Consider the following 13,824-nt stretch of genomic DNA (forward strand, 5'->3'; position numbering starts at 1 on the left):
AGGGTTTGATTTAATTGAGAGAGTGGTGAACATGTTTCCTATGTGCTTTCAAACACCCAGGTTTTCAGAGTCTCTGTATAGAGTGCTGGTATGGGGTTGAGCGTAATATTGGGAAGAACGAGTTCCATGGGTCTGAGGAAATAAAATTGACAAGTATGCCCCATCATTTGCCTGTTTCTGCCTGGTAGCTATTTTTATTCAGACAAGCATCCATTTTGTGTGTGACATCCATTTTGTCTTCAAACCCACAAGCAAGACACCCTGCACCTGGCATCTCAGTTCATTGACCACACATTCCTGTGGTTCTGCCAATTCTGGGAACCAGCAGCAGATAGTTCCTGTTTTAAGAAATAGTTCCTGTCCTTAACTGTAAGCCAGAGATAAACCCCCCCGGATGAGGAAGGGCCTCAACTGAAAAGAGCAAGAACACATTTCAACATCACATACACTCTCACGAGACATAAGACTTGCCCATTCTTGACACATCTTGTTTGAAATAACTGTTTGTCACTTCTGCTCGTTACTTCCTTTTTCTTTCTTTTGCCTACTGATTGGATATGTATAAATATTCTGCTGTGTGAATGAAGATTTAGACCACTCCTGAACCTGCTGGGTGATGGAGCTCTCCCTTAACTCGAGTTATGGAATAAAGCCTTAACTCTGAACCACGGACTCCTCTTTCTTTGCCTTCTGATAGCATTCTAGTAATTCCGATTGATGGGGTATTCATTTATTTACCACAGGTCAGTAGTGAGGACAGTGAAGAGGGATCTTCCCTTCCTTTATTTCTTAAATGCTGTTTTTTTGATGAGATAAACACTGTTGTATCTGAGAGTATAAGGTTCTTGATATTTGGGGAATCTACACTGGAAGAATGTGTGTACTTTGCCATGTTCAGTCCCAGAACTGTACAGACAGCGTACCCAGGATCATATAGACTCGAAATGCGTCGGCATTTGTATTATTAGTGGTTTGGAGCAAAAATTCTAAAAAGGAATAGACTTACCCGTTTGGTAATTTACAGTACACGGTCCCGGTGTAATGATCTATTGTAAATCCAAGTAGGACAAACAAGAGAAAGGCATTCTATGTGTAATTTGTGATCTATTGAATCATACAAAACATTTAGTGTGTAATGTTCAAATGCGTGTGATTTGTTTTTTGGATAATCATTTCAAATGTCATCAAGAAATGATTCAACTGTGTATATGTTGTATACATAAATTTTGTGTATATATATATATGTGTGTTTTGTAGAGATACGAATCTAGGAGAGGTGCAAACATTTGAAATGAAGGATTTTCTCAATTTGTAAAAATATTGAATGATTAGTACAAAATCATATGTTAAAGCCCAAAGTCAATAAAAAGGACTATTGTGGCAATAAGAAAGAGTGTAATCTATGGCGTCAGAGGTATTCTTGTTTATAAATATACATGCTTCTTGCCAGCACGTTGCCGCCCGCCTTGTCTGACAGGCTTGTCTTCTTTACCACTAGAGCTAGTTCACCTTTGCCGCACCTGCAGGGGCCAAGAGAGGCTTCTCACCAGTTGCAATTAGCACAGTGCACAAGAGGCAGCTGCAGAGTTCTAGAACACCGCATGGCCACATAAGGTCAAAGTTGGGCTTCTTCTTCAAGGTAGTGTGGACACCGGGAGTTTCCAAATAAAGATGACGATTGGTCTTATAAAATGCATTTTTCAAGATGGTGGTCAGTCTGTTGGGAGTTTCTGGAATATCCCAATCCAAGATGTTGCTGTGTTTCTACCTTTGAGGTCAGTACCTACACTAAGCATAGGAGGGGAAGAGCGTAGAAATTGTTGGGGTGGAAAGGTCCCTCACATGCTAATGGGCACACACCTCTGCCAGGAGTGCCCCTGCTGCAACTCTATTAGGATCCTTGGTGCTGATTTTTGTTTTCATGGGCGAACATGGATCATGTGTACGCAACTTGACATAGGCGTGTCTCACGGATTACAGTCCTGTTGAACTGGGATGGGTGTGCAATGCTCTACCCTCATAGTGGTGAAAGGCTACTGCCTTTGTACAAGAGTTATGCATCAAGTGCCCAGTGTAGTGATCAGTAGAAGTGAACAGGTCTCTTTATATCTATGTCGCTAGAGCGAGGGCTAAAGGCTCACTAATGTAAAGTTCTGCTGCTGTGCGCTTAACTCACCCTTGGCCTACATCAAGTTAGTATGTAGCTGCGAGCAGAGTGCATGGGGCCATGTGGGTGCTGTATATGAATGTGTGCCTGTGAATGGTACAATACATGGAAGATTCTAGGTTCCATTTTAAAAGACTGGGGGCTGACTGGAGGAGCATGAGGAGATAGAGGAATCCCCAGACAGATTTGCAGATTTCTGCATTCCCGAGAGCTGGGTGGTACTTAAATTAGAGGAAGGAGAGCCAGGTTCTTCAGTATGTTTCAAAGGGTGCACTTTGAATCAGGGAGCAGTCACAGGAAAGGGACCTAGCCTGGGCACATTTCAGCAAGGAGATGGGGCTGGATGAGAGAATCATAAAGAGTAAGGCTGGGCATCTGGGGTAACCTTTTGAAGCATATCACTATGGCGGACATCCAGGTGTGAAACTCTAATCACTCCCAAGGCCGGTGTTGTGGGGGCTATCAGATTTTGAGATACTCCTGCTGTGACTATCAACAACTTATTTATAAATGCCAACGCTATACGCAGAAGTAGTAAATCAGCAAAATGCATTGATAAAACGCGGCGATCTAGGCTGCGCATGCAGGCTTTGCTGTGTCCTTGCTGAAACTCGTCATTCTTTTAAAAAGCGCTGCTGATTTACCAGCACGCTGGTCTTATTCTTTTAAAAATGCTAATGTGATTTTCCTCTTGTTACTTTATGCTGATTTTAATAGCACGGTAAAACAATTGATTTTGCTCATTGTACATTGTTTATGTGAAACTTAAGGGCACTCTCACCTGCCTGTTCACTCCTCGTGGCCCCGGTCCGCCCCGGCTTGTGCCGTTTGCGCGGAGGGTCAGTTCGAGGCACCACACTTCCTGGCAGGGTCATCACTTCCGCCCTGCACTGAATCCTTGCAGGTTAGCGGTCTAGTGCTCCCTCCCCCTCAGTATTTATGGCGGCATGGAGGACGCGCAGCGGACGAGCGCAGCGGGAGCGCCGACTTCGCGCCGAAGTCGCGCACAAGTCAAGCCCGTCTGCGCCCGTCCGCGGCCGACCAGGCCTAGGGCTCCGTCGTAATGCCGAGTTCTTTTCTTATACCTCTACTGACCTAAGGAGCTTTAATCACGATGGCCCCATTCCTGCCCGAGCCGCCAAGGCGGCCCTGACATGTGGCATCCTCGTTCCTTCTGACCTCTCACCCACAGTTGGTTTGCACAACCCCGCCCCCCCTGCTCCTCAGCCCACCACCTCTCTATCGATCTTTTACCTCAACACCCGCTCCCTCAGCCGACACCAGCTTGAAATATTTCAATTACTCCACCAAAGCTCTATTGATATCCTCCTCTTAGCAGAGACATGGCTCACCGAAGATTCCGCCCCCGATATTCTAGCGGCTATTCCCACGGGATATTATATCCTGCACGCCAATCGACCTGCTGGAAAGACCGGAGGCGGAGTGGCGGCTATCATTCGCTCTACCCACACCTTTTTCGGAGATCACGATGACTCCTATCAGACCACCATTTCATCTCCTTTCACCTTCATCTTCACACCTCGTGTCCCTTCACCCGCACTAAGAATAAGATGGTTCGCAATTGGAAAAGGGCTAACTTTCCCGACTTCCACACCTCACTGGCTTCCTCGGCACCATTGCCGCTATCCTCAGTAGAGAATCAGGCTGAGAAACTCAATGAATGGTTATGCCGGGCCAGCGATACAGCTGCCCCCCTGAAAACAATCAAAACAATGCGCCCCCACGATGCTCAACGCTGGTATACGGACCAACTTAAAGCAGACAAACTCGCCCTGCGGCAAACTGAACGCCGCTGGCGTCGCCACTACGATCCCCAACATAAACTCATATACACTGAGTCCTTAAAAACTTATAAAAAATCTATTCTGGAAGCTAAGACAGCTTACTTCTCACAAAAAATTCTGAACTCAAATAATAAAACAAAAGATATCTTCGCAATTGTAAATGAGCTCTCCCTCCCAGATCGAGTCACTCCCCAACCTCTGCCGTCGCAAGCCTTATGCGATTCACTCAATTCCTATTTTACAGAAAAAATAATAACCATAAAACATAACATCCCCACCCCTGCATCTCCTGCGCCTCCCCCTCTCCCTCCCCCCAACACTAGCACCTTGACTACTTTCCCACCAATTTCTCTACAAGAATTCTCATCACTCCTCCACAAAGTAAGTTCGGGATCCCCTAATGATTGTTGCCCCCCGCAGGTCCTCAAAGCAGCCTTTCTTGCTTGTCCTGGCCCCCCGCTAGCATTACTTAACAACTCTCTTGCTACCGGAGTGGTCCCATCTTCTTTCAAGCAAGCTGCCGTTCTACCCATTCTGAAGAAACCTAATGCAGACCCTACCATACTCAGCAATTATAGACCTATTTCCCTCCTCCCCTATTTAGGCAAGATTCTGGAAACTTATGTGACCCGCTGTTTGAGCTCCTTTGTAGAACAATCATTGTTTCTAGACCCTCAACAAGCTGGATTTAGACCCCTCCATTCCACCGAGGCGGTCATAGTGGCAGTCATGGACACCCTCAGGAAAGGAGCTGACAAGAACATCGCTCAAGCCCTTGTCCTATTGGATCTCTCTGCGGCATTCGACACGGTCGATCACACCATCTTGATCGACCGTGTCTCCAACGCCGGTATCCAAGGTGTGGCCCTTGACTGGCTTAAATCCTTCTTACACCAGCGCTCACAGTCCGTCCACCTTTCCACATTCTCTGCGTCCTATTCTCCTCTTCACTGTGGTGTCCCACAAGGTTCGGCACTATCCCCTCTTCTTTTTAATTTATATCTCCAACCACTGCTTGCCACTCTCCGTAACTTCCCGGTCACAATTTACAATTATGCTGACGATCTGCAGTTAATTTTCCCTGTCAATTCCCTCCCCTCCTCCTGCACTAACTTCCAGTCCACTATGCTAACCATAGCTGAGTGGATGTATCACAGTCACTTAAAGTTAAATCCCACCAAAACTGAGCTAGTCTTGGTGGGTGGCCCCAATCACCCATGGAACGCCTCCTTTTGGCCTACATCTCTGGGGACGGCACCAACTCCTGTGAGCTCTGTCAAAAGCCTGGGGGTGACCATCTCTCAAGATCTCTCTATGAGACCCCACATCAACGCGGTCACTTCTGCCTGCTTCTTCCACCTCAGGCGAATACACAAGATCAATAGGTTTCTGAACAAAGAAGCCCTGACCCAAGTAGTCATTGCCCTCATCACCTCCAGGCTTGACTACGCCAACATCTTGTACGCAGGAATTCCCGCATGTCACCTTCACCGACTTCAGTTGGTGCAAAACCAAGCTGCCCGCTTGATTTTCTGCCAGCCCAGACACCACCACGTCACCCCCCTACTCCGCAGTCTACATTGGCTCCCTGTTTCAAAACAGTGTATTTTTAAGCTGGCATGTACCACCTTTAAGGCCCTAGAAGACTCAGCCCCTAAGTTCATCTCATCAGCATTGTCCCGTCATATTCCTGCCAGAGCTCTACGTTCTGCATCTCTGAATTTACTCGAGGTCCCCAGATTTAAAAGGAAAAGGCACGGAGGCCTGAGCTTCTCTGTTCTGGCACCCACTACTTGGAACTCCCTACCCCTATCTCTCCGTCTCTGTTCTAAGTACGACAGCTTCCGTACGCTTCTAAAAACTCTGCTCTTTCAAGCTGCATATGATTAATCTCCTCCCTGGATCACTGCTGTTTTTATCAAGAGCGCCAAGAAACCGATGGTGATAGTGCGCTGTATAAATATTTTTAATAGAATAGAATAGAATAGAATAGGGTTAAAAATTATCCCTTTGGTCTTCTGACTTAACAAGCACCGAGCAGGTTCCACCTAATTAACTTGTTTTCGTTCCCCTCACACTGTCTGGACTAAAAGTAAAGAAAAATGTACCCCGTTGCTGTCATGTGTCCCACTTTCAGATTGTTTTTTGGGGTTTTTTTCCAGATCGCAGGGGTTCAACTTTGCTATCATCTAACAAAACATAAGTAATGGCTGAAAGTGTCACACAATATTTTTTCTGAAATGTGTCCATTGCATGGGCATTAACTTTTGAGCTAAAATATCCCTCATAAGGCATTTGAATCTGACACATTACCACATGAAAAATATGGAAATGTCACACATTAGCTGTCTGGAAACTTAGCAGCTACTTACCGCGAGCACTGCTTCTCTCTCCAGCTCCGCAGCACTTACATGCTAAGGTTTTCACCCCGAAATGTCCATCCTCCCACACCTACGAGTGTTTCTAACCACGCCCGGGGGGGCGGAGCAAAATACCGGAAGTGCGGTGCCGCCGCTACGCATCTTGTTTAGACCTCAGTTAGCGCAGTCCGAGCACGGTCAGGTTTGAATTCAGAGAAACTGTTAGGGGAAGGGGGCATATCGAGCTGGCGTAACGATATCCTCCGTTTTACGTGGGGCCGAGCTCCAGGCGCCCCCCTCCGGCGCTGTGCACCGGTGGTGCGCTCCTAATTTAGTTCGGAGCATGTACTTTGCACTGGGGGCTCAATTCCGTTACGCCACTTGGAGAGGGGGCGCCCGACGGTGCGCAAGGGAGCATTTCGGCTGCACAAAAAGGGAAGCGAAAAGGATGTGGTGTTTAGGTTTCGAGAAGAGAGAATGGTAGCAGAAGGGGCGTTGGCCTAGCCCTCTCACAACCCTCCTATGGTTTCTGCCCGTTCACGAAAGAGGAGGGACCACACAACTAGGTCACTGGGGATTTTTGTTTTTTTTCTCCATTTTAAGACGGACCGGTTTGTTGTGCTTTGTCCTCGAGCGTGAGTCCTTTTCATAAAAGGAAAATGCAAGCGACGTGCGTTAACTGAGAAGAGCTAGGTGCAGGAAAATGCCTGAACACAAGGGCGAGTGTTCCCAGTGTTTTAGTGTATGCCGGTTTTTGCAGGTAGTGGACGCCGGCTCTCATCTTCGGGTATTTTGACAGTGCAAGACGGAAAGGCAGGGAAGGGAACGTTGACTAATGGAGAACGCGGAAATGAAAAAAGTACCGTCGTGAGTAAAATAAAAGATAGTGTATGGTTGTAGAAGAGGCAATAGGTGGAGTCGAACGTAGGGAACCTTTACATTCAACAACCCGATATCCTGCAGTTCCGGGAACATCCCCGTAAAAAAGTTGGGCCCATGCGTGTATGCGTTTTTCAAATGTCTTTGTACATGCAGATCGCTTTCTATAGACTCAATTATAACATAGACGTCTCTGAGGAATGTCATATTTTTTTTATACAAAAGATGGGACCCTATTTGACAACGCTACCTTGCCTCAAAATAGTTGTATTCATTTTAAGTCATTAGGACCACTAAGTTCTGTTCTGAGGCAATCATTAAGCAACCTAATGCATATTGGGAGTTGTGACTTGGGATCACCTCAACTGGACAGGGACCTCACTTCATGTTGCCGTAGTAACATAACCCAGTGGTGGAGTTTCATTTGAGTGGCTGTTTCAGCTATTCCCATTGGACTGAGACTAACTTGAAAACAATTCTAACAGAAAAGTCATGACTGGCTGATATGCAGCAAATCTAATCTCAAGTTTCACAGGTCCATGCATAAGTTGCTCATCAAATCCGAACAGGGGCGGCCTTAGGCATGTGCAAGCTGTGCACCTGCACAGGGCCACCAAACCCCAGGGGCCACCACACCAATATACCCTTAATATAATAATCCTCTGAGGATGGATACATATTTGCGTGGTGCCCCCTGGCAGGGATTTGACGGCCTCTGGCTCTGTTCCACTTCCAAACACATTGACCACCCCCCCCCCCTTCACTGGCCTCCGCGCTCCGCCCCGCCCGGACCCCCTCTTCCGGGGCCCCCTACCTACGCTCCCTGCCCATGGCCGCCATGAGCCTAGAGCCGCCCCTGATCCGAGTTTTTTTCTTCTTTCTGGAACTTGTAGTTGGAATTTTACAATAAGGTTAAAAGGACTCCAAATCCTAGAGTGCAAAGAAAACAAGCATTTGCAATGCAATAGGTCTCACAATTGCGAGATTTTAAGCTATTGACATGTTAGATGACAATGCCTTTTGTCTTTAAAAAAAACCTGCAATAACAAAAGGTACTGTCAGTTATAATAGCAATAGGGCAAAGTTTCCAAAATGCGAGACCTATTGGATTGCAATGCTTGTTGTTTACAAGCGTCCCATGCTGCGCTTTCATGTTAATAGAGGCCATGCCCCTTTCTTTAGATGAGCCGTGTCTAAAGAAAGGTCCATGGCCTCTATTCAAGTAAAAGCACGGTATGAGTCACTTTTTTACCCAAAAAAGCATTTCTTTGTCAAGTTCGATAAACAAATGCTTTTTTTGGTGTAAAAGCGCCCAGTAAAAGCACGCATAGCGTGCTGAATGTTTCGGTAAAGCATGTATTGCCTGTGATTGAGCAAGGTTTCATACGTACAGAAACTTGCTTGGATTCAGTCCTCTCAAAATAACCTCCAACTAATTAATCAACATGTTTTGTTCATTAATATTTGCATTTCAGGAATTTTTTTTGTATCCAGGGGAAGCTTGTTAATGTGCTTTTACTAACATTAACCTGAGTCTTAAAATGTCTGCCGAAAACGCGGGAAAGTGTCTGCGCATGCGTCTACCACATCTACGTGGTGTGACGTCTTTTGCTTCTGGTGGGAAATCTTTGCTTCTGCGCACTAGTGGGGCTGCTTCAAACCTCCGATGCTAAAGCTTATGCTGCTGCTTGTACTAAATTCGTTCGTTCTGCTTAACTATTAATGCAAAAGTTAAACTAAAGTAATGTGGTTAGAATAGAGATAAGTGTTATACAGTGAATTCATTTATTTTTGTATTCAAATGTGTCCTTTTTAGGTCTCGCGACCTGTCAATGCGCATGCGCATTGAGCGGGGAGCGAGACTATAGGGGCTTAAACAGACTTTAACTGGCGATTTGATGCTGTGCCCGTGCGCTTTTAGGTCAATGCGCAAGCGCATTCACCTAAAATGCGCGTGCACAGCATCAAATCGCCAGCCATCTGTTCCCCTGCAGCTCTTCCCGCTCCGCCCCACAAGCTTCCCCCAGCGTGCGCTCTGGCTCAGCCGAGCCGCACTCCTCCCACACCTTTGAAGTGAAGCTTCACTTCAAAGGCCCCTGCTGCTTCACACTGTCGCATTTCTCCTCCCCCCTCCCTACAGCAATGCCCTCCGCCGTCCATACTTTCACTTTGACGGCCGCAGGCCGTCTCTCGTGTTTCTCCTCCCCCCTCCCAGTGTTTTTTTTTTAAAACTTGTTTTACTTGTTAGGGCTTGTGACCTACTTAGGCTGAGCAAAGATCTCAGTGTCAAGTCGAATTTGCAGAGTTTGAGATCGTACCCGATCTCGGACAGAGGCCGCAGGTCCGACGTGGTGCCATTGCATAACAACAAACGTTTATCTTGTGTTGTGCTCCCTCATCGTGAACGCCTGTGTTACGTACGACTGCCATTACGTTCTCTGTCCTCTAGCAACTACGCTCTGGCTGCATTTCAATCGAGTAAAGTAAAAGGTTATTTAAAATACCTACGCGCACACGAATCCACTGTCGCACCCGATTCGTAAAGTTATCTGTGTTTTTCTCAAGCGCATTGCATGAGACTTGGGATATCTATCAAACGTCGCATAGCCAATAGGTCTCGCCTTTGGGACCTTATAAGTACTTAGTAGTTCAGCACAATATCCTTGGTGCAACAACATCAACTGTATAAGGTCCCAAAGGCAAGACCTATTGGCTATGCCAATGCTTGTTTGACTTTGTTACTAGCTCGTATTTCGGCCTGAGGGGTGACTGGAAACGCCATTTTGAAAATGCACCGCGCATGTGCTGGGAGAAACAAGAGACCTGGAACTGTGGCATTGAAACTGTGCCAGGGATTGTCTTACCTGCGATGCGCCTGAGAACCTCACACCATGACCTGGGAAAAGGAAGACGACTTGCAAAATGTTATTACATTGTACACTAAAATTAAATAATATTGGTGGACGGAATAAAATCATGAGAAAACGAATTATAGGGAGGAACTTGATCAATTCAAGTCAATTGACATGATCTCATCTTAGTTTGGTGTGATGACCTCTCTTCGTCTTTCTGACCAATCCTTGAAGGGGAACACATAGATTTGCAACATTTAGGGGTGGTACATTGCCCTTGAAATGGTATAACTAAGGTAGGTTTAGTTAGAGAAATTGTCCGACTTGTCCGAGTAGCTGACCTGTCACTGACCCAACGCATGCTACAGGAGATCGAGAGCAGAGGTGCTGACAGAGCACTCTGTCAGAAGAATCAAGGTGTTGGGGGAAATTATCGATTACCCATGCGGGGTACCAAATTTTGCTAGATAGGGGTGTGACGATGGCGTTACACTTAGCAGAGGTCACCTTTCCTGATATCCACCTGATTAATCAACAGCCTGATCCTTATTTGCCCCAGCCCATGACCAGGATTGGTCATTGCACCATTCTAGGTAAATATAATCCATGTGGTATGTCCTTGTGCTATTTCCCTTTATCACCCTTCCCAGGTACCAATGTTAAAAAGTGTTACTGTGATTTCTTACAAACTTTATGTTCTACTGTTTATATTCTTGCTTGTAAAATTTATGGTCACCGTATTGTGGCCTTTGTCTTGACTCAGAAAATCTTGCATAGATAAAGTTTTTAAACCTTTCCCCGAGTCTGTGGTATTTACAGGAAAGTAAATGTGTTTAAATATTGCCTGTTTATTCTAACTCCTTTTTCGATCCCTAGGACTTATAGCAAAGGTGACAAGGATTGGTAAGTCATGGTTTACAGGTATAAGTCCTTAAAGGAACTCAAGTACTGATAGGCGAATAATTAGTAATTAGTTAAGCAGGACTAGTAGCTCAAGGTGTGAATGTTTTATGGGCCCAGGTGAGTATGGTAAATTTGAGCTAGTGATCCCGCGCGCTCTATCACCTGCAATAGGAGAAATCTTTAAAGAAAATAGTGCTTACAGTGTAAATAAGACGTACAGTGTAACAATCGAAGTAAAAGGGCGAGCACTCATGGGAAGTTAAAGTGAAGACAAGGCGGTACTAAGAAGGGACTAACAAGCCTATTAACAAATCAGAAGCCAGCATTTGCGAAGGACAATGGCACAAGCCATTGACAAATATGGGCGGAGAGTGGACGGGGATTCAAGTCCATACTCCCAATACAGCATGGCTCGCAGAGCAGTGCATGCGCTGCCCAGGCTCAACCTAAAACCTGGATTGGATGAGCTACTCATGCGTGGACCTGGGAAGCTCGAGAGCTCAGGAAGTAAAAGCTGGACTTGAATAAGGTTCCCTGGGTGACAGCCAATGGATAAGGATGGATATTTTAACTTATAACACACCACGCTTCAAACTGCATAAAAGTTTAGGAGCAGAAAATGGGTGCTTTACCTGCACAACTTCTCTACTAGCTATATAGGTAACAATAAAAATACTAGGGTTAAGGAAACCTAAAATGCCTATTTTCGAGATTCATTGAAGGTGCACAAAGAAGTTTGTTATGTGACAATATTAACGTGTCCAATGTATACATATTACGTTGGGCACAAAATGAGCATGCACGCTGGGTCTTTTATGGGAGGTGCGAGAAAGAGAGAGGACATTAAAGTTCCTTTATATAAAAGAATGCAGTGAAAAAGTGCAAAGTGATGACAATATTGCAAGCTCAGTGTGGCTTAGGTAGTTTTATAGAATACAAGCTGAATTAAGGGGCAGTCTAGGAAATATGGGGGGGTGCATTAATAGGAAAGAAGGCACAATATTAGAGAAATTGTGCAGGGCACGATTAAATAGGCATGTCTGTAGGACTGAAAGGCATAATAATGACACCTGTTAATGGCCTATGAAACCAGAATATCTGCATAAATTCATTATGCAGGGCACTTAATATGCAAGGTAAAGTAAGTGAATAATGGAAATGTTAACCAGTTTATTAGCAGAAGTAACACCAGTGGAAGACATGGTGAAGATGAAACATGACATTAGAAGCTATAACAATAAAGAAATAACTGACAAATGGGAAATAGATTGGATGTGACCGCACAGTCCCTTTGCTCAATTGTTCTGGAATAGTTTAATGGGACGGCACAGTGCTTACAATGAACAAGTGCCCCGCTATACTGATTTGCAGATTAATATGAAACCTAGCTAATAAAATCCTGCCCTTACCGTAAAACGTCAATGTAGGAAACTGGATTCTCAGACTATGTGGGGGACAGACTTCAGTTTTGATATGCCATGTGGTTGAGCTCCCACAAATTTAAACCTAGAGCCTACAAGTAAAAGAAGGTTTATGTGGAGAGCCTCACACATAGATTGGCAGACGCAGGAATGCCCTCATCAGGGAAAAGTGCCCTTGTTAAAGGATTAGCAACAGAACAACACCTTTTTCTGGTTCCTGCCTTTCTCTCTTCCACCTACATCAGCCTTTCACTAATGCTGTTTGCTGATGAACGTACAGTCAGTGACCAAGAGTAGACAGAATATTGTTGACTTGTTAACAGACTGAAAAACAGACATGCTTCTCATTACAGAAACATAGCTCAACAGTGACACTGCACTGCAGCTCCACAATTAAATCCCATCACAATATCAAAGTCATAAACACAGTCACCAAGGGTAAGCTAGAGTAGGCGAAGCTGTGCTATACAAAGAACCAGTGTAACCTCCAAAACTGAAGAATTTCACCTAGCAGACTTACTAGTAACCCTTACGAATAAAATGTAGAGCTATCTCTTCTTTCTCTTGTCCATTCATCCTAAAACACAACCCACACCTAAACAATGGAGCAATCACAAGTGCCCTCCTAGATTCCATGTATGACATTTCAACGAAAGATACTAATCTGTGCATCTTTCAGGACCTGAACATCTGATTCGACGACTCATCATCGCACCATCCATTGAACCTAATCTTTGGACCTCCTGGAATCTTTGTCTTTTGGGATATCCATCCCACTTCTTTTTTTTATTACATATCTTTATTTGATTTTACAACAGACAGACAATACAACAGATATTGCAGCTCCCCCCCCCCCCCGGTTGAGCAAGTCAGAAGAGGAAAAGTAAACAAAAGGCATAAAAGAAAGAAATAAGAAACAATAAACAAGGAAAGTAATAGGGAAAAGAAAAAGATCAGGAGTGAACTAATGAATTAGCAGAAAATCATTCAGTGATAGATGAGCATTAGATTATAGAAATATTTTGGTGGCAGTTAAAACATTACAATCAGATTACTACTGCATATGTCACTGAGATTGAGACCATTCTATTAAGGGTGACCAGATTTTCCGTCCTTTTATCCAACGCTTCCTGCCTTTAGTTTTATAAATCGCCATTTCCAAGTTAAAAATTGCTAACAGTCTTTAAAACAACTGTTGATATGATGGGGCCATTGGATCTAGCCAGGCAGAGGCTATACAAATTCTTAATACGGCCATTGAAATAAAGATTAATTCATGACCGACATTCGGGTAGGTAAGATTTGTTGCACCCAAAATAACTGTTTCGTCAGGTAGGGTAATCACCATTTTGAGAATCAGTGAGAGGAAACATTCAATTCTTGACTTAAGAGGAATTAAACAGGGACAGGAAGAAAAAATGTGTACACAGTCCGCAT

At 44.8% G+C, this 13,824-nt stretch overlaps 1 protein-coding gene across 1 annotated transcript in view; it reads right to left on the reverse strand.

The window, feature by feature from the left end:
• The window catches only part of PLCXD1 (phosphatidylinositol specific phospholipase C X domain containing 1), a 134,859-nt gene extending 128,111 nt beyond the window's left edge, over window positions 1–6,748 (reverse strand). The window contains exon 1 of the mRNA XM_078658220.1: window positions 6,345–6,748. The gene's annotated coding sequence lies outside the window, so the exon portion shown is untranslated. The remainder of the gene's footprint in view (window positions 1–6,344) is intronic.
• Between the last annotated feature and the right edge of the window lie 7,076 nt (window positions 6,749–13,824).

Source organism: Lissotriton helveticus, chromosome 8 (assembly GCF_964261635.1).
Source record: "Lissotriton helveticus chromosome 8, aLisHel1.1, whole genome shotgun sequence".
Classification (NCBI taxonomy): domain Eukaryota; kingdom Metazoa; phylum Chordata; class Amphibia; order Caudata; family Salamandridae; genus Lissotriton; species Lissotriton helveticus.